The sequence below is a fragment of the Balaenoptera acutorostrata genome, chromosome 12 (assembly GCF_949987535.1).
Source record: "Balaenoptera acutorostrata chromosome 12, mBalAcu1.1, whole genome shotgun sequence".
NCBI lineage: Eukaryota > Metazoa > Chordata > Mammalia > Artiodactyla > Balaenopteridae > Balaenoptera > Balaenoptera acutorostrata.
The window spans coordinates 67,122,416-67,149,055 of record NC_080075.1 but is presented as its reverse complement, the minus strand read 5'-3'; the positions used below and the strand labels follow the sequence as shown (position 1 = coordinate 67,149,055).

Genomic DNA, 26,640 nt, shown 5'->3' with positions numbered 1-26,640 from the left:
CTCATTATCTTAACTTCCAGGGTTACTCATTAACTCATTCATTTACTCAGTAAATATTTATTGAATACCTACAGACTGGAGCTGAGTGCTGGAAATATAATAGCACCCAAAGGAATCAGAATCTCTGAGAATGGTATGAGGTCTGGTCATTTTACTTTGGTAATTTGTAATATTGATGTAAATTCAAACTTACAGAAAAGTTGCAAGAAGTGTATAAATAACCTCCATAGTTTTTACCCAGATTCGCCAATTGTTTCCATTTAGCCCTATTTTCTTCTTTTTGTCTGATCTTCCACCTCTCCATGTACAATTTTTTCTAAATCATTTGAAATTAAGTTGCAGATACTGTGTGCCTTTATTCCTGTTTTTGTCAGTGTGTTTCCTAAGAACAAAAACATTCTCTTATATAAACATAATATATGATCAAAAATCAGGAAATTTAACATTGGTACAACCCCATTATTTAAAAAAGAGTCCATATTCAAATTTCATCAGGTGTCCCAATGTTTTTGTCGTAGGGTGGGGTTCCCAGGAAGCAAACTCTGGGATGGAGATCAGTGTGCAGAAATTTTTATAGGGCGCACTCCCAGCATCAACACTGTGGAAAGGGAGAGAAGGAAGCAGTAGAAGAAATTGCACTGTGATGGGGTCTCAGCAAAGGCTAGGCTAACCCTCTGGGGATCCTGAAGCTCTGATGTCCTTTAATGTCCTGAGATAAGCTGAGGGATTTGGGCCTTTATATTACACATTGACCAGTTATTAGATCTGAGCTGCCCTGGGGAAGGAAGCATGGGAACTTTGTGCAAGGCAGAACTCTCCAGGCTATAGTAATTTCTGATGACTGTCAGCCAATGGTGCCCTGAATAGCTGGAGGAATAAGTCCTTCAGTCTTCAAGGAGACAGAGTAGCACATCACAGCTTCCACTATGGTCCACCATTTGCACTACTCAGATCCACTTCATATAAATTCTGGGAAGAGTTCCTCCAAGATTCTGTTGGATCTCTTTTCCTGGGGGAAATGGATAAGAAGGTTAATAGGATAAATTATACCCCTGGCTGTAAGCAGTTGGAGCCCAAGCACTTGGGACCACAACGGATACTCATCATCTACTACCCATTCTAGATTGTCTCATTCTCAGAAACTGTCTTTGCCGAGTAGATGCTTTACCTGTTGGCAAGACCCAGATCTTCATTTCTGAGGCCTCTGAGCTCCTGATCTCCATGCCTTTCTTAAGTATTACGGCTGTGTTTATCCATTTATCATCAAGATGAGCAAGGAAATGTCAAGAGGCACTCCAGTGGACCAGGAGGATGGCGTCACATTCTTCTCTGTCCCATTATATAGAGCAGCCCTCCTCCTTCTGATGATCAGGGTCTTCACTGCTAGCTGGCTAGTCAGGTGGCAGCTTCAGAATCCCACGTGAGCATCTGTTTTCTTGGGCCACTCCTACCACTGTTGCAAGTTGAGTTTCCTGGGAAGCAGACTCATCACACAGGAGCTGCATTAGGGAGTGTTTTGGGGAACGATGCCTGTAGAAGGGATGAGAAGGAAGTGATATTAGGTAGAAGAAGAAAATGGATTTTCAATCTCAGCAGACTCACCATCTCCTTACAATCTTGTAAAGTTCTACTGTTTAAAGGTTTTCATTAAAACCAATCACATCAGTGGCATCAAGTAGTATCACTGGCACTTCTAGCCTCAATTTCTTCACTGAATTAGCTCCCCCAAGAATGAAACATTGGATGAACACCACAGAGACGAACATCCCTGTCAGGGTTTCCAAAATCCTTTTATTCCTCTGCAGGAATACCTTTTATTCTCTGAATTCAGTGGTTACACTTCAATAGGTTTCCCATAAAAATATTATTTTTATTTATGAAATCATTTGTCACTGGGATATTCTTTGGTAGGATTTTTCAGTAAGATATTTTAAATGCATCACAAAAAAAGCAGTTCTTTGGAAATGTAACTATTGAAATAGAATCTAACAAGTACCATAGATGGAGACATGTTACAAACATTTGTACTTTCATCCAAATACATGACCAATCTGTTCTAATATTTGTTTCTTCATATCTTCAGCAATGTTTTCTATGTGAGTTCACCAAAAATGTGCTGACAAAGCAATGCTTTGGAGTTTGTTGGTCTTTTGTGTTATAATTACTTCAACCATCTTTTTCTGTGGCAGGAAGAACCAGAGACACTGATGGTTCGTGGCTTTTGTTCCTTAATTGTAAAGTGAAAAGCCTCAAAAGAGGCTTCTAAGCAATTATCAGTAGGTTTTATGAGATTTGTCAAGAACTGGGTTTGTTCCACATAACTATAAAAATCTCCAAAAAACTGCTGGAGTTTGTCTTCCTGTTCTGAATGCTTAGCTTTTAAATGTCTGGTTAATCACTGGAATTCATATTATTAATAGATAAGATCTCAAGACATAATATGCTAGCCAACTAGGGAGAATTTTATCATTAATGTATACGTCCATTAATGTAAGTCGATGTAAATCCATATTTTAAATGGTCTTCTTGATAATTTTAGATTTGGAGGGACTCCTTCTTGCTGTTCTAATCGCATTATCATTTTTTTTTTTTTTTTTACCATAATGCAGCTGACTTGTACTCAGAGTAGAAAGGTTTGCTCTGCCATTTTCTTTAAGTTCATTTTGCTGTTATCTTTCTTTCACCAGTTACTTTTTTGCAGAAAGCTTTTTAAACCATTTTTCCAATATGAGTGTTAACCTAGTTAAAATGAGTTATTATCTGAAAATCTCCTTACTGGGCACACATTAATGGAATGTCTGAAGACTTGCTAGAAGCAGTCAATTGACTGAGCCAAGACTGTCATCTCTTTGGCACTTTTTCCTCCCTTGGGTATCTTAAAACCACTGAGGCTTGGAAATTATAGCAATTAGCATACGCTGACTAATGTAACATCAATGACAAGTTTGAAAAGTATGGGATCCTGTTAAGCCATGTCTCCCCATTCTGAATTTGTGCAACTGGTTTTTTTAACCTCAATGCAGAATTTTACCTTTGGTCCTATTAATTTCACTTTCTGTCATTTGTCCCTTTACTTTAGGCTGTCAAGATCTTTTGAGATTCTGATTCTGTCATTCAGTATGGTTGCTATCTCTTTCAAGTTTGCATACCCTCTATGTCTTTATTCACGACTTTAACACACATATTAAGAAGGATATCTCTTTAAGACAAAAATAAAACAATACAAAAAAACATAACTTCCTTCTGCTCCAGTTGCTTAGCCCCTTGTGGGGTGCACGATGGCAGGATGGTGTCGTCTGTACTCTCCACAGGGTCCCCTGCCCGGGCACTTCTGCATTTCAGAATCAGGCAACAGGAGTCAAACAACTCTTTGAATTTTTGTTCTCAAACTCCTCCCGCAGATCAGAGCTAGAGATCTTCAGAATTCTCTCCCCATGTTTCTAATCACCAGCCCTGCCCCCCATGTGCTCATGATTCCCTTGTAAGAGAGACATTTGAATAAAAGTCTTTCCCAGATTTACCTTTTACTGATTTTTTTCCCAATTAGGCAACAAAATTTCATTTTATTCACTGATATGTCACATAGATTATCCGAGCAGTTTGAAGCCAGTGAGAGAGAGGAAAAAGGGAAGATTCTAGGATGACACCAGATTTCTGGTTTCGGTGGCTGCATTGAAGAAAGCTATTGCTTCTCACCTACTTCCCATGGGGAAAATTGAATGAAAAAGAAATGGAGGGGCTTCCTTGGTGGCGCAGTGGTTGAGAGTCTGCCTGCCAATGCAGGAGACACGGGTTCGAGCCCTGGTCTGGGAGGAGCCCACATGCCGCGGAGCGACTGGGCCCGTGAGCCACCACTACTGAGCCTGTGCATCTGGAGCCTGTGCTCCGCAACAAGAGAGGCCACGATAGTGAGAGGCCCGCGCACCGCGATGAAGAGTGGCCCCCACTTGCCGCAACTGGAGAAAGCCCTCGCACAGAAACGAAGACCCAACACAGCCATAAATAAATAAATAAATAAATAAAAATTAAAAAAAAAAAAGCAACAGTCTTTAAAGATTATCTTTAAAAAAAAAAAAAGAAGTGGAATCCAATCTTGAACATGATGAGTTTGAGATGCCCAGGAACATCCAAGTGGAGATGTTGAGATGCCACGAGATGGACCAGTCTAGAGCTGAAAAGGCCACTGGGATTAGTACTCTGCAATGTTCAGGTAGTAATTCTGAGGACACATTGAGTAAGTGCTCTCATAACTTCAGTCTCAAAGCAATTCTGGTCCTTGCAGTAAACATGGTGGGCCAGAAAGAGCCACAAGGCAAAAAAAAAAATCTCTCTTTTCCAGGTGTGTCTTACTCTAAGACCATAGGCAACACACATTAGGAATCATTTTGCAAGCTGCCTTTGGAATTCATCAACCCCAAATCTAGACAAATGGAGATTGCTACCTGAATAGTTAGTTTCCGTCCTCAGCCTACACAACTCCAGGGGTGAACTGCAAGCCACAATAGCTGGTTATGGTCACCACTCTCTGCTGCCACCTCCAGGTGGGCACATAGCCATCCGTGTATTGTGCTGGGGCACGTCACATATATGGGGACTGGTCTGAGCAGCACACATCTGCTACTGGGAAAATGAAGCTGGCCAGGCCCCACCCACAGAGGTCAGAACAATCAGTGCCCACCTCCAGGTTCAAGCCATAGTAGAAGCAGAGGCTCCTAACAGCATCAAAGTTTCCATACATGACTTGGAGGTAGCAGTTCAGCTGGGAGGGGGAGCTAAGGAGTCTGTCATTAAGCTGCTTTTGCATAACAAACATCCTATTTTTACTTATTTTGTATGCTTATTTGGGATGACTTTGGTTGTGGAGGCTAATGGATGTCATGGGAGCTAATGGCCCTCTTAAGACATCCTTTGGTGCTATGACTTGGACCACCAATTCTGCTATGAAAACCACGCCATAACTTAGGGATCTGAATAACCTATTAGCCAAAGAACTCTCAGACTTCCATATACCTCCCAGACTTCCTTGTTCCTTCTCAACCTTAGGATCCTTACCACATCCAATTCTTAGCAGGCTGCTTTCATCACTGAGAGGAGAAACTGTGCCTCTGCACCAGGAGAGCATCTCCCCGTTACACAGCACTTGACCCAGGTCCTTGCCCAGTAGGTAGTTATTGTCAGAAGTTGAGGTGTAGATAGGGAAATTGATATTTAGATGGTTTAAAGCAGGGGTCCTCAACCTCCCATCCGCAGCCTGTTAGGGACCGGGCCGCACATCAGGAGGTGAGTGGCGGGCGGGCAAGTGAAGCTTCATCTGCTGCTCTCCATCACTCCCCATCGCTCGCATCACTGCCTGAACCATCCCCTCCCTTCCCCCCCGCCCGGCTGTGGAAAAACTGTCTTCCACAAAACCGGTCCCTGGTGCCAGAAAGGGTGGGAACCACTGGTTTAAAGGTCATCCAGATGGTAAGCGGCAGTAGAATTTGAAGTTGGGTGTGTCTGGCTTCAAAGTGTAGGCCCTTTCTACTTTTTCCATGCTTTCTTTCCTAGATCATGGCTTGGATGAGCTTCAGAGCCACCCCACAATACACAGCAGAAGAAGTGTCTAGTTCTCCAGATTGATTAGTTTAATGCCTTGGAGGACACCTTCACATAAGTTCTTGACTTCCCTCAGGCCATCTCCCCAACCCTGTTGGATGATCCTGGCCTATTCAAAGCATTAACCATGGCCCTTCAGGACTTCTGATGGCTCTGTATTACGAATGGTGCCTTTTGACACTTAATTCTAATGACATCTGTGCCCAGAAAGCAGAGACCCACAATGCCCCACGGACTGCCTCAACCACTCCAGTCCTAGTAAACTATCACAGTGGGTTTTATCACAGATCTGCCCATCTCCCAAGTCCGCAGAGAATTTTGGAGGTGGTAAATATCCTTTATAATCCCCAGTCTTCATCCTCTGACCTCCTTCTCATCTACTTTCATCATAGTCATTTGTTCACCAAAGATGTAGGAAGGTTATCTGATATGACAGTGGCTTACAGCTCTAATCTGGCTTCAGAGAGCACACCTCCCTGGCCTCCAACACCCACACCAGAAGGCCAAATTATATCAACTCAATTCTGGAAAATGCCTCTGCTTCTGCATCCATCTGTCTTTGCTTTGCTCCTTCCTTCTGCTTTATGATCTCATTTCTTAAATCCAACCCCCAATTTTGGTGTTTAGACTCAACTCTCCTTGCTCTCTTTTTCTCAGACCTGACACTTTGTCATTGGATAGTGTTTTAAAAATGGCTCCTTCATCTTAGAAACAGAAAGTAGCATGGTGGTTACCAAGGGCTTGGAGGAGGGTGGAAAGGGGGAGTTGTTGTTTTAAGGGTATCGAGTTTCAGTTTTGCAAGATAAAAAAGTTCTGGAGATCTGTTTCAGAACAATGTGAATATACTTAACACTTCTGAACTGTACACTTAAAATTTGTTAAGATTGTAAACTTTATGTTAGGTGTTTTTTACCACAATAAAAAAAATGCAGAAAAAAAAATTTTTTTAGCACCCAGAAAAAAACAAATGGTCCCTCCATCCTGATTTTTTCTGAGAGACACAAATTAAATTTGCTACAAATTTGAACTTGTTTTAAGGGAAGTTTATGCTATAACATGTATTCCAATATGGAACCTTGATGTTGGCTACGGCTATAGTCAGAATTCATGCAGTAATTACATAATCTGATCCTTTGGATCACTCTCTTGTGTTAAAAATATATGTTTTGACCCCTGGATCATGGGTTCTCAAACTTCAGTATATAATAACAATCACAGGCTTATTATATATGCATATTCCAAGGCTTACCCTATGCCTACAGAATTAGAAATCCTTTTGAGTCTGAGGCCCCAAAATCTGCATGTTAAATAAACACTATGTTATGTTGAAACAGGCTGTCATTGAACCACAGTTTGAGAAATTCTGCTTTAGAAGGTATGCTGCTTTTAAGGCAAGGACCAAATATTTAATTTTATTTTTTCTTCTATGGGCTCAATCTCAGAGATTTGTACTTAGTAAGGACTTCCATGTGGTTGAAAAAATACAGTAAAAAAAAAAAAAAAGCATTTTGCTGGACTTGTCCAAATAAAATACAATCTGTAGCATGTGGTTTATTTTAGAATTAATTGTGCATTAATATGTATTTGAACAAGCCATATAATAAGGAGCTATAATGTGATGCTATCTCCAAAAATGTGGCTTTAGTGTTTAGTGTTTTGAAATCCAGACTCTGAGAGCCTCTGATCTCATATAGCTCTAAAAATGTCATTTCCTTTTTCAACTTTTTAATCCCTCTTCAGCCTCTAGATGGAAATGAAGCATTCCTAGTTTCAACCTGACTTGTAACTTTCAATGTGTTCTCAAGGAAGTATTGGAGAACATTTATAACATTCATTTCATCGTGTAGTCTGTCCACACAAGAATAACTGTGAATATACTTTTAAATACCATATACTTTAGAATTTAATTTTTTGTCTGAAGAAAAAAAGTGTCATTTATCTAGTGAGCAAAGCAATTTGGAGTTGCCTCATCCAGATTAAATTCATAATTTTATTTTAATAGTCATTTACATTTATGATATCACGAGAATGTGCAATGACAGTCTTTTTACTTAGAAATTAATAAGACAATTTGTTCTTCATGTTCTGGAGGATTTTTGCCCATTAGATGGATGTGTAGATAAATGTCTGTGAAGGCTCTATCTAACCCTGAGAATCTGTGAATTTATACTGCCAAAGTAATTTTTGATACACTCAATATTACTTGGATGTAACGTGAAATGTAATTTGTTCCCCACAGAGAACATAGTTTTAGCCCAAAATTTGCCTGTACAAAGTGAATTGCCTAATAGTTTTATCTTCATGTATTTTTAGAATGATGTCATACTTTAGAAATATAAACATTCAAGTGGAAAATCAAACATTGGATCAGATAGTAACACCCCAACTGATTTGTCTTTTAACTTTTCTAAGGGATTAAGCTTTTATATATGCTCTTCCCCACCCCCACCCCCGTTTTAAGGTTTCAACAGTAACACAATGGTCACCAAATGCATTGTATGAATACAACCAGGATTTGTGACATTCCAAAATGTCTTGAGAGGCTTGAAGGGGCAGGTCCAAAGTCACAGAAGCTTAGAACTGAAAGGACCTCAGAGTTGGAGCAGAAGAACATTTAGGTTACTGAGTTGCTCAAGAGTGTATAATGGTGGAGAGATGACCTGATTCTCTGTTGAGGCAGTGCACTTCCCACTGCTTTGAAGGAGGAAAAATTAAGAAGTTGTTTTGTCTGTTCTTCCTGTGGATAACACTGTCCTCACTATTCTTTAGAAATCCACTTGGTATTATGTCTACTTGTTTCTTCTTTCTAGGTTGGTTACCCACTGTGGTAGACAAACTCTAGGGTGGCCACCATGATCCCCTGCCTCCTGGGATTCACACACTTTTATCCCCTTCCCCCCGAGTATAGGCAGGACCTATGACTTCCTGCTCACTAATAGAATGCAGCAAAGGTGATGCAATATACATGGTTATGTGTATATGATGACCTTACACATGACTATAAACCAACTTGATAGGAGACTCTCCTATAGCCTGCCTGGCCAGACATGACGTAGCTGGGTCCACTGATTCAGAGTCTTACAAGGATGCAATCAAGTTATCAGCTGGGGCTTTGGTCTCATCTGAGGCTTGACTCGGGAAGGAGCTGTTTCCAGCTCATGTGGTTGTTGGCAGCGTCCAGTCCTTGCATGCTGCTGGATTGAAACCCTCAGTTTCTTGCTGACTGTTGGAGGGAGGCTGCTTCAGTACCTTGCCACGTGGTGCTCTCCAGAGGCAGCTCACAACATGACAGCTCGCTTCTTCAAAGCCAGCAAGGGACAGTCTTTGGGTCACATTGGCTACAACCAGAAGACTCAGTTATTTTATTTTATCTTTTTTATTTTTATTTTTTTTAACATCTTTATTGGAGTATAATTGCTTTACAATGGTGTGTTAGTTTCTGCTTTATAACAAAGTGAATCGGCTATACATATACATATATCCCCATATCTCCTCCCTCTTGTGTCTCCCTCCCACCTCTCTAGGTGGTCACAAAGCACTGAGCTGATCTTCCTGTGCTATGCGACTGCCTCCCACTAGCTCTCTATTTTATATTTGGTAGTATATATAAGTCCATGTCACTCTCTCACTTTGTCCCACCTTACCCTTCCACCTCCCTGTACCCTCAAGTCCATTCCCTACGTCTGCTTCTTTATTCCTGTCCTGCTCCTGGGTTCTTCAGGACCTTTTTTTTTTTTTAGATTCCATATATATGTGTTAGCATATGGTATTTGTTTTTCTCTTTCTGACTTACTTCACTCTGTATGACAGACTCTAGGTCCATCCACCTCACTACAAATAACTCAATTTCGTTTCTTTTTATGGCTGAGTAATATTCCATTGTATATATGTGCCACATCTTCTTTATCCATTCATCTGTCGATGGACACTTAGGTTGCTTCCATGTCCTGGCTATTGTGAATAGAGCTGCAATGAACATTGTGGTACATGACTCTTTTTGAATTACGGTTTTCTCAGGGTATATGCCCAGTAGTGGGATTGCAGGGTCGTATGGTAGTTCTATTTTTAGTTTTTTAAGGAGCCTCCATACTGTTCACCATAGTGGCTTTATCAATTTACATTCCCACCAACAGTGCAAGAGGGTTCCCTTTTCTCCACATCCTCTCCAGCATTTATTGTCTGTAGATTTTTTGATGATGGCCATTCTGACTGGTGTGAGGTGATACCTCATTATAGTTTTGATTTGCATTTCTCTAATGATTAGTGATGTTGAGCATCCTTTCATGTGTTCGTTGGCAATCTGTATATCTTCTTTGGAGAAATGTCTATTTAGGTCTTCTGCCCATTTTTGGATTAGGTTGTTTGTTTTTTTGATATTGAGCTGCATGAGCTGCTTGTAAATTTTGGAGATTAATCTTTTGTCCATTGATGTGTTTGAAAATATTTTCTCCCATTGTCTTTTCGTCTTGTTTATGGTTTCCTTTGCTGTGCAAAAGCTTTTAAGTTTCATTAGGTCTCATTTGTTTATTTTTGTTTTTATTTCCATTTCTCTAGGATGTGTGTCAAAAAGGATCTTGCTGTGATTTATGTCATAGAGTGTTCTGCCTATGTTTTCCTCTAACAGTTTTATAGTGTCTGGCCTTACATTTAGGTCTTTAATCCAGACTCAGTTATTTTAACTTGCTGCATCTAATTGGTGTGAATTTGCACCCCGTAATTTATGTTAGGATTCTAGAGCTTGTGATTGCGTTCACCTTGACAACATCAATATAAACTCAGTTTATACTTTTTTCATTAATTGTATAGTCATATGTTTCAGGGGATTATGGAGTATATTGACTCTATTATGAAGTCAAACTAATCTATTGTATAAGCAAGGAACCTGTATGAACTATTAAATCAGCAACCAACCTACCACTTGGCCTTCACTAGACTAGAGTGTCTGCCAAAGCAATAAATTTTACCTTAGATAGGTAAATCAATTTCACTGCCATGTTCTCTCCCCTAATTCCTTCCCTTCTTCTTTCCAAATGTTGCACAAAAATGTAATATTTGGGCACCAATGCTCTTGAAGCCCATGGCAATCTCCCTCTGTCTTCAGAAGTGTGTCATGCACTGTCCCTACAATGATCTGTTTTCTTTTCTGCATATTTTCCTCCCAGTGATGGTTTTGCTTCTTCTTGCCTCCATCAGTGATTAGCTCCACAAACCACCTTATGGTTGAGTCCAAAGGTTTTTCCCCAAAAGAACACACAGCTGACAGAAACAATAAAATGAAAGTGTCCATGTTTTAAAATTAATAGAAAAACTTTTACTACAACACCAATTAGAATTTCCTTTAGTTATTATGACATCAGATTTTAGTCTTGACAAAACTGATAAGCTCTAGACATTCATAACTGGAGAGTTTCAAGATCATTTTTTTAAAATTATCATTACATGGAAACTAGTGCTGTTTTATTTTAGGTGCATGGCAAACTGACAGAATACCAATCCAGTCCAAAGCCAAACCCAGTGAGGGCAGTCTAATTTAGATTTCTCCACTGAATTTTAACCAAGGCTGGGTTTCTGCTGAGAGATACTGTGAACTGTTTCATTTGTGCCAGGATTACTATAATTTTGCAAGGTAACTTTAACATTATTAGGCTAAGTAAAAAATAAACTACTGATGAACACAATTTATGGAAATTAATGGAAAAGGTTCATCTTTATCCCACTAAGTCTTCTAATTCCTTCAAAGTATTGTTAACTTTTATATTTTATTTTTATAACGTAGAACTCCTTCCTGACTTTCAACCAGCTTTTCAATGTTCCTGCTAAAATTTAGAGACCCATCCTTTACTTGTCCTTTTGATTACTCATTCCAGCAGCTCTGATTTATTTTTATTAGTATGATACAACAATTCAAGTCAAAGGAACACAGTTCCCCACAATTTGGTAACGCTTAGAACTTCTGCACTTTGTGAACGAAGATAGGCTTTTTTAAAAAAATACCTGCAAGGCATACGGGCTCAGATACATGCAGTGCATTCAGGTCATTTGAGAAATAATATGCAGACTTCTTTCACATTTTCCTTGAGGACTTTTGCTTGGGTTTCCTTTATATTGTATACATTGAAATTCTTTGTAGATGACTACAATAAAAAAATGTATTTTCCTCCACTTGCAAAACCAAAGCAGTTGAAGAAATTTGCACATTACGTTTCCTTGCGAGGCCTTTGGCTTTTTCCCCTAATGCCTTTTAAGAGAGTCTATCGTTAATTTTAGATTAAGAGTACAGAGCCTTTCTGTTTCCATAAATGTTTTAATGCTTCATTCATAGAGATGGGCTATATGGGGAGCTCTATGAAGTTGTTCTTTTTGAGAAGTAAAATATTTCCCCACAAAAAGAGAAGGAAAGTTTCCAGAGAACAATGAAAGCCTGGTAATTGTACTCGGAGTTTCTTAGAAGAGTTCATTCTTCTCACATGGGAGGATGGTTTGCTCCCAGAAACTTATTACCCCGTTGCCAGTCATTTTTCTGCCAAAGTCAACTCATGTACCTTTTAGCCACTTCAGTACACTGCAGCTGTTATATCCTGACCACCGTGGACTTCCTTCTTCCTTTCTGCTATTACAACGAGGTCATTCATTCCTTTCTCTCTCTCTCTCTCTCTCTCTCTTTTTTTTAAAAGAAATCTTTTCCTCCCCATCTGTGCCTGGGATGCAGATACTGTTGCTTTTCCCTCACCAGCTGGGGCTGCGCTCATTGTTCAACCTATTGTTTCTCAAAGATAGGGCTTTGCATTAAGGCTACGAATAGACAAAAAACGGCTGGCTCAGAAAACCATCATCAAATTACTAAACAAAAATAGAGAGTGGAATATTTTGTCTGCATTTAGAGACTTTTCTTTTAATTTCTTCATATTTTCTTTGTTTTGTTTTATTTCAGGTAACAACGATTTTCAAACATCCACATTAATAAACTCTGCTTTGAATTCATCCATTTTAATTATGATTAACCCCAGATGAGAGAGTGCTTTTGCCTCTCCCTTAAATACCATCAGCTTGCTCTTTCCACTGCTGTTGCCTTGCTTTAGATAGCTTCCTCCAAAGTAACTGGGAAATTAGTACGTCTTTTTAACCTTTATGTGTAAGAACTCTTCTAGCCTTCTAAATAGGAGTCACTGGCATTAAGTGTTTAAAGTTATCCTTATTTTTCCATAAAATAAAATCACTTGTCTCAAGCCCTTTTATTTTCATTCATTTTTTACTTGTTTTAATGAGGTGTAATTGACATATAACATTATATTAGTTTCAGGTGTACTACCTAATGGTTTGATATTTGTGTATATTGCGAAATGATCACCACCATAAGTCTAGTTAACATCTCCACCATTCATAGTTACAGAAAATTTTCTTTCTTGTGATGAGGACTTTTAAGATTTCCTCTCTTAGTAACTTTCAAATATGCAGTATGGTATTATTAACCCTTGTCACCCAGCTGTACTCTCAAATTCTTTTTAGAGGGTGGGATACTAATAAACAAACAAACAAAATAATTCTATAGGCTGGTGCTTCTCATACTTTCGTAAGCATGAGAACCATCTGGAGTTAAAATACAGATTGCCGGGCCCTGCCCTGGAGACTCTGATTAAAGGGCTACTGACGCTATGGATCTGTGGACAGCGCTCTCAGTACTCACCCTCCCCCGCCAAGGGATTCCTGGGTATTCCAGTGTTGCTGCTTAAAGTGTTACCCAATGTAAACCAATGAAAAGAAAAGCTTGTTGAGACGGTAAGTGTATAATGATTGACAGATAGATGATGGATAATAAATAGATAATAGAATCCTATGAATCCTATGTTATTATTTATTACTTAAGTAATAACAGTTTTAAAAATTCTACCTTTTAATAAGTTTTTAAAGCATGGCATACACAGTATAAAAGTTAAAAGAGCACAAAATATGTATATCAGAGGGCTTCCCTGGTGGTGCAGTGGTTGAGAATCTGCCTGCTAATGCAGGGCACACGGGTTCGAGCCCTGGTCCGGGAAGATCCCACATGCCGCGGAGCAACTAGGCCCGTGAGCCACAACTACTGAGCCTGCGCGTCTGGAGCCTGTGCTCCGCCACAACAAGAGAGGCCGCGATAGTGAGAGGCCCGCGCACCACGATGAAGAGTGGCCCCCGCCTGCCGAAACTAGAGAAAGCCCTCGCACAGAAACGAAGACACAACACAGCCAAAAATAAATACATAAATAAATAAATTTTTTAAAAAAATGTATATCAGAAACTAAAGTGTTCCCCCTTTCTAGATCTCCACTCCCACTTTGCAGAATCAAGCATGTTTAAGTATCTTAGAGTATGTGCACTTAACATTTCGAAAGAGGTTGAGAATTGGCCTCTGTCAAATAGTCTATGCCAGTTTACACTCGCATCTACTATTATACGGATGCTTATTTCTCCACGCTTCAATGATAGCAGACAATATCCAAAATTTTGATCTGCCATTCTGACATGTGAAAAATGACGTCTAATTTTTATTTTACTTTATGTTGCATATAATTATGAGAGAAGTTAAACAACTTTGAGTAGCAAGACTGTGGACAATGTATTAATTTAGTGCAAATAGCTGACTGGCTTATAAATTCGACATCATACTTTCATCCAAGCAAAAGTATCTGCTTTTCTTGTTCACCTGATATTTTCCTTTTGTTGAATCTTGCGTCAAAAAGTACTGCTTCGGGCTTCCCTGGTGGCGCAGTGGTAGAGAATCTGCCTGCCAATGCAGGGGACACGGGTTCGAGCCCTGGTCCGGGAAGATCCCACATGCCGCGAAGCAACTAGGCCCGTGAGCCACAACTACTGAGCCTGCGCGTCTGGAGCCCGTGCTCCGCAACAAGAGAGGCCGCGACAGTGAGAGGCCCGCGCACCGCGATGAAGAGTGGCCCCCGCTTGCCGCAACTAGAGAAAGCCCTCGCACAGAAACGAAGACCCAACACAGCCATAAATAAATAAATAAATAAATAAATAAATTTATTTAAAAAAAAAAAAAGTACTGCTTCACCTCCTTTTGAATGAAAAGAAACAACTACGGTAACCCCTCTTGTCTGCCCCTTTCCTCAGTTCCCCTGGAAAATTTGATTTATTTGGCAATCCTTTGAAAAATGAAGGCTTAGATGTAGATTTTTTTATGTTCTATAGAAAATAATACATCTCTAAACCCAAGCTTTGCTTATGAGAAATGACATCTTATAGCCAAACTGAGGTTATAGGAAATCAAAGAAAATATTGACTATGGTGCACACACCAAAGCTGAATTTTCCTTAACTTGTTTATTGGTGTTCACTTGAATGAAAGAAACACACACACACACACACACACACACACACACACACACACACACACACACACACACACACACACACACACACACACCCCTAAGACTGCTTTTTGAAATCAAATGTATTTCCTGCCTTCTTCTTTCCTCCGGACTCTTACGACTAGCCTATTTATAGCCCAGGAAAGGAAAAAGCTCCGCTGGAGGCAGGAAAACTAAGTTCAGAAAGAATAGGAGGAAGTGTGCCTGCCATTTAGCCAAACAACCTTTAATTCAGTGAGCTCAAAGCTTAGTAGCTTCACTGTCGTCGTCAGGCGTAAACAGCTTGCAAATTCGAATTTTTTACTCTCCCCATTTTTGAACTGGATTTGGGCAATGGAGGTGAATGCAGCATTTTAGAAGAGAGAACAGGAATCTCTAGGTGTTTAGATACGTGGAAGAGAAACTTGTTAGGGGTTGGTGAAGCAGAAGGAAAGAGAGGATTCAACAGAGGGATGAGCTTGAAATGATTCCACACCTGCGAGTTAAGGTAAGTGTCCTTTTCAAGACCGTCTATTGTTGTGTCTACGTGCATATTATGCACTGTGGATATTAGCCCCAGACGGTGTGTATAATTTGAGGGTGGACACTCATGAAGAGCTCATAAGCTTTGCTTATATCTCTGAAAAAATGTGGAAATCAGCCTCACTTGTGACATCTTCGGTTTTTAACAATAGTGTTTTTAAAGTAGTTGTTTCCTTAAGATAGCTTTATCGCCACTAAGTTTTCTTTGGTTTCATTATCACCAGGGGATTAAACAGTATACATAATTTCACTGAAGATCATTTTTGAAAAATAATTTCTTGATATTTGTCTGTTTTTCTACCCTTTTCAAAGTGCTGATGAGTGATCCATATACCATTTTGGGGGGATCAATACTGGTTTCGAATACATTTAATAGAGAGGCCCTCAAGCAAAAGTGGTCTATTTCAGAAAAGTTATTTTACCTAAAAATTAAATTTTGTATAAAATTATGTGAAGATTAAATTTTTTTTAATACAGAGCTTCTCCTGAACGTTCATTTTCAGACCAAGAAAAACCCTCTAGAAGTACAAAAAACAGCACTTAACAGCTCAAGTGATAGAAACTGTTCACAATAATTATTTACATTTAAGTTATTATTTCAAAACATTCATTCAACATATATTTTCTGAGTGACCTGAAAAAATGTCCCTGGGTTTGGAAGTGGAAAGGTCGAAAGGGAATGGATTAAATCCAAGAGCAGTTGATGCTGCCCACAAAAACTTGGAAAGCTCCTAGGGACATTCCAACTTCTTTTAACATTCTTTGCCATCAAACAAGTACGTTTGTTTAGATGATGCACCATATTTGCATTCACCGCTGATAATATCCACATTTGTGTCCTGGAGAAACTTGATTAATGTTACCATGATGTCAAACAAAGGAATAAGGTTCTGGTGGTTTATTGAAAAGGAAGAGCCAAAGGAAATGTGTTGCTGTTATTTTGGCTTATCCCAGTTTGAGACTGGTATGTTTAGAATCTGTCTTAAGAAGATAGCAAAGCTGGAAGCCAGAAAAGCTGAGCCAGCCAGATTGCAACTAGTGCAAGAGGCCAAGGCTCAGTTCTGTCTCAATGTGGATCGCATTGGCTGTTCTCTTTCATGGAAGAATTTAAGGGTTATTTTCTTCTGATTAGAAAATTATAATTCATTCCATGGAAACAGCAAAGTATAATATTCTTGAGTAGAAAGAGCAATATTTCTTAGTTAAAATTAAGTTGTAAAAAATAGAGTGAAATAAAATTAATCTGGACAAATATGATGGGTCTGAAGAAATAAATAAAACAAACTCTTAGCCCTTGTTTCCAGGACATTCCAGTGCTGCAAAGTCCTGAATTCAGTGCTGAATCCATTTTATTATTTCCACAAAGAAAAGTCTGAGGTAACCTAATTAATTGCTACTCCACGTGGGTCAGCGATAGGGACATTGCTTACAGTGATCCTGATTTCTGTTCCTGTTGAACCTTTCCTCTTATAATTTCAAAACAACATTCTCACTTGACACATTCATATGTTTACATGATGAGAATAAAAATGTTTTAAACACCATTGAATGTTTAAATAATAGATAAAATAATGAGTTATGTATTTAATTCTAAGAATATGTATTTTTTCACTTTTAAAAGTCTTGTTGTTGGTCATTGGTTTCTGGTTGCCCATAGATGCTTATAAACGTATCCATGAAATGCCAGTTATTTAAAATAGATTTCTTGGGAATGGCTTAATAGTTTCATAGCTTTCTTGATGTATTCTCAAGCTCCTGAGAATATGGTACATTATTAGAGTTAGCTAATTCTGAAAAAAAAATTGCCAATTTTTTTAGCTTCTCTATTAATTAAATAGTCATTTATTTCTTCATTTCCTGCGTAACTCCTATAATCACTATGTGTTTACAGCTTGCATAGTATAGCCACCCCAACTCTCACATAGAAATATAAGTGAAATCAGATTACTCTTCAGATAGAGTGGAGTTTTAAGAAATTTAGTCACCAAATGTAATCCACAACTTGTAGGATGTATTGAAGGGGGGTGTAGGGAGAAGCATGCCAAGGCCAGGAAGCCATACCCACCTGGCCTGATGCTATGGAAGGAGGGGGAGTTGCAAATTGATTTTCGTGGGTCTATGAGCACCTTAAATCCAGATTAGCGGCCTCTGGATGTTCTCTTTCTCCTGTGCTCTCATCCCCTCACATTCTATATTACAGGTCAGCACAGCACCACACCACCAAAGCATATTTGTTAAGTTCTCCTACTTATAATACATTCTCTACCTTTGATAAACTCAACATTTACTTGGAGAGTGGGAATTATACAGAACACAAGGCATCCTATATATGGAACCAAATGAATGATGTAGATAATAAGAACAGATAAGGAAGGCCTGATCCAGGCAGGCTTCATGGAGGGATGAGGTTGAGCTGAGCCTTGAAGGGCAGAGGGAGATCTGATGGGTATGGCAAGAGATAAGAGCATCCAAGACAAGAACGGAGCTGTGTGCGTGGGAAGAGATAGGAATGTATTGATACTTGGGTTGCTGGATGAAATACAGGATTCCCACTGAAATATGAATTGCAGATAAACAACATATACTTTTTCTAGTAAGAGTATGTCCTATTTCACTGGTGTGTATGAGGCGTATTGTATGAGACATACTTATACAAAATATATTTGTTGTTTATCTGATGCACGTTTAACTGAGTGTCCTGTGTTTTTTATTTCCTACTGGCAACGCTACCAGGGAATTCTGTGTCAACCAGCTTGATAGGAGCAGGGGCAATGCCCATATGGAACAAGAGGAAAGCATCTGGAGGAGGTTGAAGTCAGACTGCAGTGGGACAATATGCCAGACTAAGGAATTTAGAATCTAATTTGAAGACACTGGGGAGTCACTGAGGATTTTGAGAAGGGAAATGACATCAATAAGATCTGCCCATTCAAGGCAGGACCTGCTGGGGCAAAGAGCAGGTCACCAAGGTCTGGGTGCTGGTGACAACAGAGAGAAAGAAACCAACCAGATTGGAGACACATTAGGAACAAATCCCACATGTTTTGCAAACTAACTGGATATGGTTTTAGGAGGAGAAGAAGTGTTAGAGAGGATATTATGTTTTACTTAGAGTCCATTCAAATAAATAGCCAAAGAGATAGAAGCAGGTCAGGGAGTTAGTGAGGGAAGCAAGGATTTTATTTTCAGACATATTAAATTTGAGGTGATGATGCAATAATCAAGTAGAAATAGTAAGTGGACAGCTGGAAATGGGAAACAGCTTAGGAGAAAGGTGAGGGCTGGAAGTAATAACAATGGCCAACACTGATGGAGAATTTTCTATATGCCAAGCTTTTTAATATACATTCTCTTATTTAGTGCTCAAAACCACCTATGGGCAGGTTCCATTGCTAGCCACATTGTATAAATGAGAAAACTAAGGCTCAGAGAGGTTAAGTGACTTGTCCTTGATTACCTAGAGACAGAAAATGGAAGCCAGGTGTGCATGAGCTCAAAGCCATGTACCCACTCATTCCCGTGGAGTATGTATCTGCTGTGGACCCACTTTCTCCATCTGCAAAGATCTAAAGGCACAATTGTTCATGCTGTAACCCAATTTTTAACCAGACGCCTGGTCTTTGCTCCTCACTGCGGTAGCCCTCAGAATTCTGCACCTTTTGGTTAATCTCTCTGAGGAAACGGGAATAGTTTGTACACAGAGATTTTCTTATTGATTTTACTTATTTGTATATTTATTACCTAAATTGTTTTTCCCTTCAGTGCCTCATTTTTAGATTTCTCCTCGGTTATCTTACGAAATAAAGATTATACCATACCGAAGAGGAAACAGGACCAAGAAGGGTGTTAAACACCTCTCCCTCTCCTTGGCTGCCCTCTAGTGGCAGAACCAGGTAACAATGCTCAGCCCAGGTCAGGGACAGCGCAGGCAGCCACTAGAAGCAAGCTCTTTAGGAAACTAAGAGGTCACAGAATCACTGCAGAATCATCTGTGGGCTCCTAAAAGGTTTGGGGGCTAGTTGTGCTAACAGATTCTGGAAAAGGACTTCGTGGAATTACTTAGACTTTTACAGCTGGCTGGCCCAAAGGGCATTTCGGATAGACCCGTTTTAGATTTATCTTAAACTTTGTAATCATTGAAAGTATTTCACTTGTTTATCCTGTTAGGAAGGTACATATATCAAGCTTGGTTATTAAATTTTTAATGCACATCTGTGCCTTGATTGTTAAGAAAATTTCCTAGACATTTTATTCTAAATATTTATTTCAAGATACACAATATTTTTTCTACTAAAACGTAAATAGTCTGGGACTTCCCTGGTGGTGCAGTGGTTGAGAATCCGCCTGCCAATGCAGGGGACACGGGTTCGATCCCTGGTCCGGGAAGATCTCACATGCCGCGGAGCAACTAAGCCTGTGTGCCACAACTACTGAGCCTGGGCTCTAGAGCCCGTGAGCCACAACTATTGAGCCCGCGTGCTGCAACTACTGAAGCCTGCGCACCTAGAGGCCGTGCTCCGCAACGAGAAGCCACCGCCATGAGAAGCCCGCGCATTGCAACAAAGAGTAGCCCCCGCTCACCGCAACTAGAGAAAGCCCACGCGCAGCAACGAAGACCCAACACAGCCAAAAATAAATAAATAAAATAAATAAATTTTTATAATATATATATATATATATACATAAAAAAGTAAATAGTCTATCTTTTAGGAATATATCCTAAGGAAATATTCATAGATTGAGGCAAAAATGTATGTAAAAGAAAGTTTATCTATTTGAAACAGACAAATTTTGGACAAATATACAAAATAAGGAAATTGTCAAATAATATTCCACAATATAGAATTACAAATAGCCATTAAATTACATTAAAATATTTAATGGCATTGGAAACTCTTTGTAGTAATGTTAGGTGAAAAAGAGAAGACAAAAAATTATATACATGGTGTGATCCCATTTTCTTAAAAATTATAAATGTATATATGAAAAAGAGTTAAGAACTAAAAATTCCTACACCAAAATGTTAACAATAAGAACCTCTGGTCAGTGAGGTAAAGGTGATTTTTATTTTCTACTTTGTCTCTGGGATAGCATGTACTACTTTTATTTTTTATTTTATTTTATTTTTTAAATTTTTATTGGAGTATAGTTGCTTTACAATGTTGTGTTAGTTTCTGTTGTACTGCAAAGTGAATCAGTTATACATATACATATATCCCCTCTTTTTTAGATTTCCTTTACATTTAGGTCATCACAGAGCATCGAGTAGAGTTCCCTGTGCTATACAGTAGGTTCTCATTAGTTATCTATTTTATACATAGTAGTGCATATATGTCAATCCCAGTCTCCCAATTCATCCCACTCCCCACCCCCTTGGTATCCATAAGTTTGTTCTCTACAACTGTGTCTCTATTTCTGCTTTGCCAATAAGTTTATCTGTACCATTTTTCTAGATTCCACATATAAGCAATATTATACAATATTTGTTTTTCTCTTTTTGACTTACGTCACTCTGTATGACAGTCTCTAGGTCTATCCATGTACTTTTATGATCAGGTACAAAAACCAGTATGTTTTGAAAAAGTGGAAAACTAAGTCCCAGTGCTCTAATGTCTTGCTGTCATGGCTGACAATCAGGTTTGTGCTAATTCAGCCCCACTTAGGTTTCTTTGCCCAGTAAAGCACTGTATCCTGTTTGTGACAGCATAATTCATTGTAATGGAAAAGATTATGATGCACTAGTCTGGTCTATGACTTCACTGTATTCATAGGCAACAGGAAACAAAGACAGACACTTGTTTTTTTCATAATTGTTTTAGCAATAATTGACAATTGGAGGAAATGAATGGCAGAAAACAATTATGGGCAGACAAGATGGTCAGCAAATCAGACTGGGAAACGCATTGGAGCCTGTCTTAGTTCTATTAGTGCAACAATTTCAGAACATTACAAAGATATTATTGTTTTGTTTTGTTTTCAATCTACTCCTGAAATCACTATTGTTTTTACCAGCAGTTACACAACTCTTTGCTGGCAGTAGTGACCCCCAATGTGTTTTTAATTCAGTAATCTGGTAATCCCACATCAGTGATTTGGGACTGAATTTTTATGTATGTTAATATTCAGTGTCAGTGTGAACTTCTCCATGTGCACGACATGTCCAGTTATAATGCTGCTATAATAATAACTAGCCCCCTGTTGCCCGTACACAGAATCTTAAAAGTTTTATTTTCCATTAAATTTTTAAAAATCAAATTCACGTTTCTATTTTCTGTGAAAAGATCCCTCGTCTTCATTTTAACAGCAATGGTGGGGGAAACCAACAACAAAAAGTCAAAACAAGTGAATTCATGATTCACTCTCCTGTTTCCATGCTATGAAATGAGTACAGTTAACAATGACTGAGATGAAAATGAAGGATGTGTTATCAACTGGGAAAGAGCTAAGTAAGGCAGGTACTATGTGCACTTCAGTGACATTTATCAGTATCTCAACCAGTGGCTTGTGTCCTTAGACATGACTTAACTGTCCTGATGGGTATCATTAAAATGCTTTGGTTGGGAAAACTAAACATGTAGGGGCTGCTTTAATCTTTACTCCTGGTCATATTCTCCTCTGATTAGCCTGATTTGGAGTAAAATTCTGCAGCGGCTCTGACTTCCAATCTGAAAGACTAATTACTGGTCATGCAATTTATTGTGGAGGCCTCTAGACCAAGTACTGTCCACTAGAAATATAAAGTGAGCCACAAATGTGAGCCACATATGTCATTTTATATTTTCTAGTGGCCACATTAAGGAAGTAAAGAGACAGGTAAAAATTAGTTTTAAGAATCTCGTTTGTTGAACCCAATATATCCAAAACATTATCATTTCGACATGCAATCAATATAAAAGATTGTTAATGAGATATCTTACCTTCTTCTTTGGTACCAAGTCTTTGAAATCCAGGGTGTATTTTATGCCTGCTACATACCTCGGTTCAGACGGGCCTCATTTCATGTGCTCAGTGGCTTGAGGTGCCTAGTGGCTACTGGAGTGGGCAGTGCAAACCTCAACAGCAGAGCTGCAGTGCTATGCAGTTACATGAATGGCATGTGGAGTTTGGGCTGTGACATTCTGCTGTCTGTTCAGGACTCACAGTCTTCTTTCTGATGTACTCAGCAGGCCACTCTTACATGTATCAGATAAAACTGAATCACTGAAAGGCAAGCAAAGGATTGGCAGTTTGTAAGTTTTGGCCTCTTAGAACAGTCCAACTGTTCGTTGGATCAATTGGAATGCTGCGAGTAATGATGGATTCTTCAGTTGAGAATAAGGGTAATAGAGGTTTTAAAAAACTCTCAATTTTTGAAATCTGGGTTATATGATTATAAGAAACTTTATTTTATCATGATGTTTCCAAGTGAATTTAGACATGGGAACAGATATTACACAGCCTAAAATGAACTTCTAGAAAGCATTATAGATGTTGTGCTCTTAATAATGCATAAAACTTAGTACAAAGAAAGAAATCTTTAGCAATTCACACACACACACACACACACACACACACTTCTACCATTGTGACCATTTCTGATGTCTTTTCTGCAGTCTGCATTGTCTTATTTGAAGGGTAGGAAGTATGCTTCAATAATCTTGTATAACTACTATGCCCTGGGGACTCTCATGCCAGTCAGCTGGAGTGACAAAGATAGTTCTGTGTGCTAAGTATGGAGATACAAAAATAGAACTGATGGAAGTGGATAAAACTAAAAGACACTGTAGGTTCTTAAGGCCCCGCCAATGGCAGAGACTTGGAAACAAGGGCTTCTGAAGTCCTGGCAAGGAGTCACAGCCAACTGAAATAATCATATTTTGGGTTCATTTCTTATTCCATGAAGGTTTGGTTACGGAGCTAGATTTAAAGCAATCAGAAAATTCTAAAATCAAAATAAAAGTTAAAGACATTTAAAATATAAATAATGACCACCCATTGCATGATATACAAATTGGAAGTGTTACAAAAGCTTGTTTTTAAGAATGTTCTTGGCCCTCTGAATAAACTTTTCATTTTTGCCATAGAAGCAAAGTTGTAGAGTCACTGGTATGTGCATCTAAAATATCATATCTCATATACTTACAATGAAATCATTACAGTGTATTTACAATGTATTCACAACGTATTACATTAGATCTTTATGCTTAAATCATTATAATTTATTATAAATGTGTATTAATTATTAAACTATTCCAATGCATTTACAATGAAATATAACTATTAATGTATCGTTTCTACATTAATACATTATACCATGCACTAATACTATGTTAATAACTACATTACATTTGTACGTTAATAATGCATGAATAATTAACCCAAACAGAAAAATAATATATTGAATCAACTTACAATCTCCATCTACCCAAAGCAAAAGCACTGATAATCTAGGAAGTGCCAGGTGTTCTATCAGATGCCGGGACAAGCATAAAAGATAAATTGTATTTATTTTGTTTGCTAATGTCAGTAGGAAAGCAACTTCACCGGAGAAGAATGAGGAAATAGATGGAATTCTTTTCTCAGGAGACGGCCTTATTATCTGCGTGACTCGTAGGTGGAGAAGGCCTTTTCATTTGTGTCTAATTTTAACTTCTAAACTTTGGATTCTCCTTTTTTTCCCCGTCCTTAGGACCGAGTACCTCTAGCGCTGCTCTTCAGGGTGTAGCCATAATTAGGAGCTTTTTTTTGGTTCCTAAATAGGGCGTGATTTTCCTGAGTCACATTTGGCAGAGAGGTAGAAGAGAAGAAGGTAAGAGAAAGGTTGCAGTGAAAGTGAATGTAGGGACACCTGAGAAAGAGAGTTCTACCAACTTGCTCCGTCCTCCTGCGGGCGTGGGCGGGGGTGGGGAGGCAGAGCTCGGGGGAACCAGGACTTGGATCATTCTCTAAATTTTCCTGTGCAGCTTCCAGAAGGGGAAAAAGGAGGGGAGGGAGGCGTGTGCAACTGACCTTTGCGTGTGGAGTGTGCTTTCCGAGTCAGTCTTTCGTATCTTCGTGAGCTCCATTAGCTGTTGGATCCTGCAGATACTGCTGCTGCTTTTCCTTATCACTAGTAAATGAGGAGCAGGTGGCAAGGTTAGGCACTAACTGGTCTTTAGGCAAAGGTCAAGAAGTCTGGGTTGAGTGGGGCCACTGATTGATTGCACAAATCAGCAAGAGAATTCAGGGACCTGCCGGTGAGTTGCGATTATCCCATTCCTTCCTTATCGTCACTATTGCTTCTATGTTTGCTCCTTTTCCCCTTATTCAAGGACTGACTCCAGCTGATTTCCTTCCCTCAGGGTCCCCCCTCCCCACACATTCAACTCTCCACACGCCTGAGAGCAGATTCGTCCCTTAGTATCCTGTATCCGTAGGGACTGGTTCCAAGACCCTTGCTGGTATGAAAATCCTCAGATGCTCAAGTCCCTTACATAAGATGGCATAGTGTTTGCGTTTAAACTACACATCCTATACTTTAAATCACCATCTCAGATTATGTGTAATACCTAATACTATGGAAGTGCTATGGAAATAATTGCTAGTGCATGGCAAATTCAAGTTTTGCTTTTTGGAATCTTCCGAAAAAAAATTTTTTTGAACCCACAGATACAGAAGAACTGACCAACTGTAATCTGTCTTGGGGGTTATTGTGACTTCGTTGAATTAACATTTGATAAGTAGAGCCCCAGGTGTAGGATGGTGAGCAAAACAAAAGACCACAAGAGAAATTGAAATGGAGAGGTTTATCCTGGGGGAAGTACTCAGCAGCCCTGGAGGGGGAGGTCAAGGCAGGGACAGGACCTGGGGCACACGCTTATATTAGGGTAGAGTCCGTGGGTGGAATGCTTTGGGGTTCCTGAGCTAAGGCTCAATTCAAACCAAAAGAAGCAGGGTTTTGGTAAGCTCCACGGGGCTCCTAACTAAGGGACACAGGGCTCTTGGAGGTAAGGGAGACTTTGATCACAAGGGTTATTGGGGAAGTCGTATCAGGAAGTTAACTTACCTGTGACTCTTCTGGCTGTTTTCTAGGGCATGCCCTTGTATGAGGGGCGAGTGTCAGTTTAAAGCACCCAGAGGGCCACTTAGCCGAACAAAATGGGTGCCGAGGCAGCAATACCATGGAGTAGCTTAGCTAAACACTCGGCAGACAAACTGCTTGGGATCTTAGCCAAGTTGCAATGAATGGAAATACATTCAAAGTAGCTATAGTGGTTATAAGAAAAAAAGTGTATCTCACAGAAGCACAAGAAATGAAGCTGAGACTGGCAGGGGCCTCCCTCCAGAAACCAGCTGATCAGGGGCCTGAGACCTGACTGGAGAACTTGATGGTTCCTTACCTCCACTCCTCCTGGGAGGTTCTGCTTCTCTCTCTCTCTCTCTCTCTCTCTCTCTCTCTCTCTCTCTGTCTCTCTCTCTCTCTCCAGCTTTCCCTGCTTCACCATGCACAGGAAGAAAGAGGATGTCCATCAGCTCCTGTTTGTCCTTTTTGTTCAAGCACTGATAGCTCTAAATTCCAAATTCTCTTGAGAAAGAATCTAATTATCCAGCTGACCTATACTTGCCTCAGGTGTCAATACCTTGTCTAGTCATTTATGCCCTTGGGAGTGGGGGTCACTATACTAATCCTGCAGATGGGGGCAGTTTTCAGCAAAGAGGGGCTTGAGCTGGGACCGCCAAAGCTGTCTCTTATACACCTGGCATTCAGGTGTAATAGGGCATCTTATTTTTTCTGACCTCTCTCTCTCAGGCCCTAACCAATGTGTCTCCTAACTTTCCCTGAAAGTGCCATGTATTTTCTCTCCCTCTAGACTTTCCTGTGCTGATCTGGCCGGCTAGAGTTATGCCAACCCCCTCCTTTCTCTCAATTCAGAGCCTGCATATGCTTCCAGATGCAGCACAGATGTGCTCTCTTTGATAAAACCATCGCTAGTCTTCTGTGACATCACCTCTTCTGAAATACTATAACACACTGTCTAATTGTCTAATATATTTAATCACATGATGTTTGGTGGTATTTCTTTCATTTATTCAGCCATTATTTGCCTATATAGTTAATTTTCCAGGAGTTCCTTCTCTCATCGACCTAATTATGAATTCCTTGAGGTATGTGCCATGTTTTGTGCTTTGAAAAACTCCCT

General features: G+C 39.5%; 1 protein-coding gene and 1 long non-coding RNA gene across 2 annotated transcripts in view; one reads left to right on the top strand and one right to left on the bottom strand.

Moving 5' to 3' along the window:
* On the bottom strand, positions 1–24,012 carry LOC103012845 (uncharacterized). Its single transcript, XR_451872.2, has 4 exons — positions 23,873–24,012; positions 22,399–22,681; positions 1,169–1,530; positions 1–1,009 (listed from the first exon to the last, which is right to left on the bottom strand). It is a non-coding gene; the product is annotated as an uncharacterized LOC103012845 (long non-coding RNA).
* The window catches only part of RASGRP3 (RAS guanyl releasing protein 3), a 105,063-nt gene continuing 93,637 nt past the window's right edge, over positions 15,215–26,640 (top strand). The window contains exon 1 of the mRNA XM_007191402.2: positions 15,215–15,446. The gene's annotated coding sequence lies outside the window, so the exon portion shown is untranslated. The remainder of the gene's footprint in view (positions 15,447–26,640) is intronic.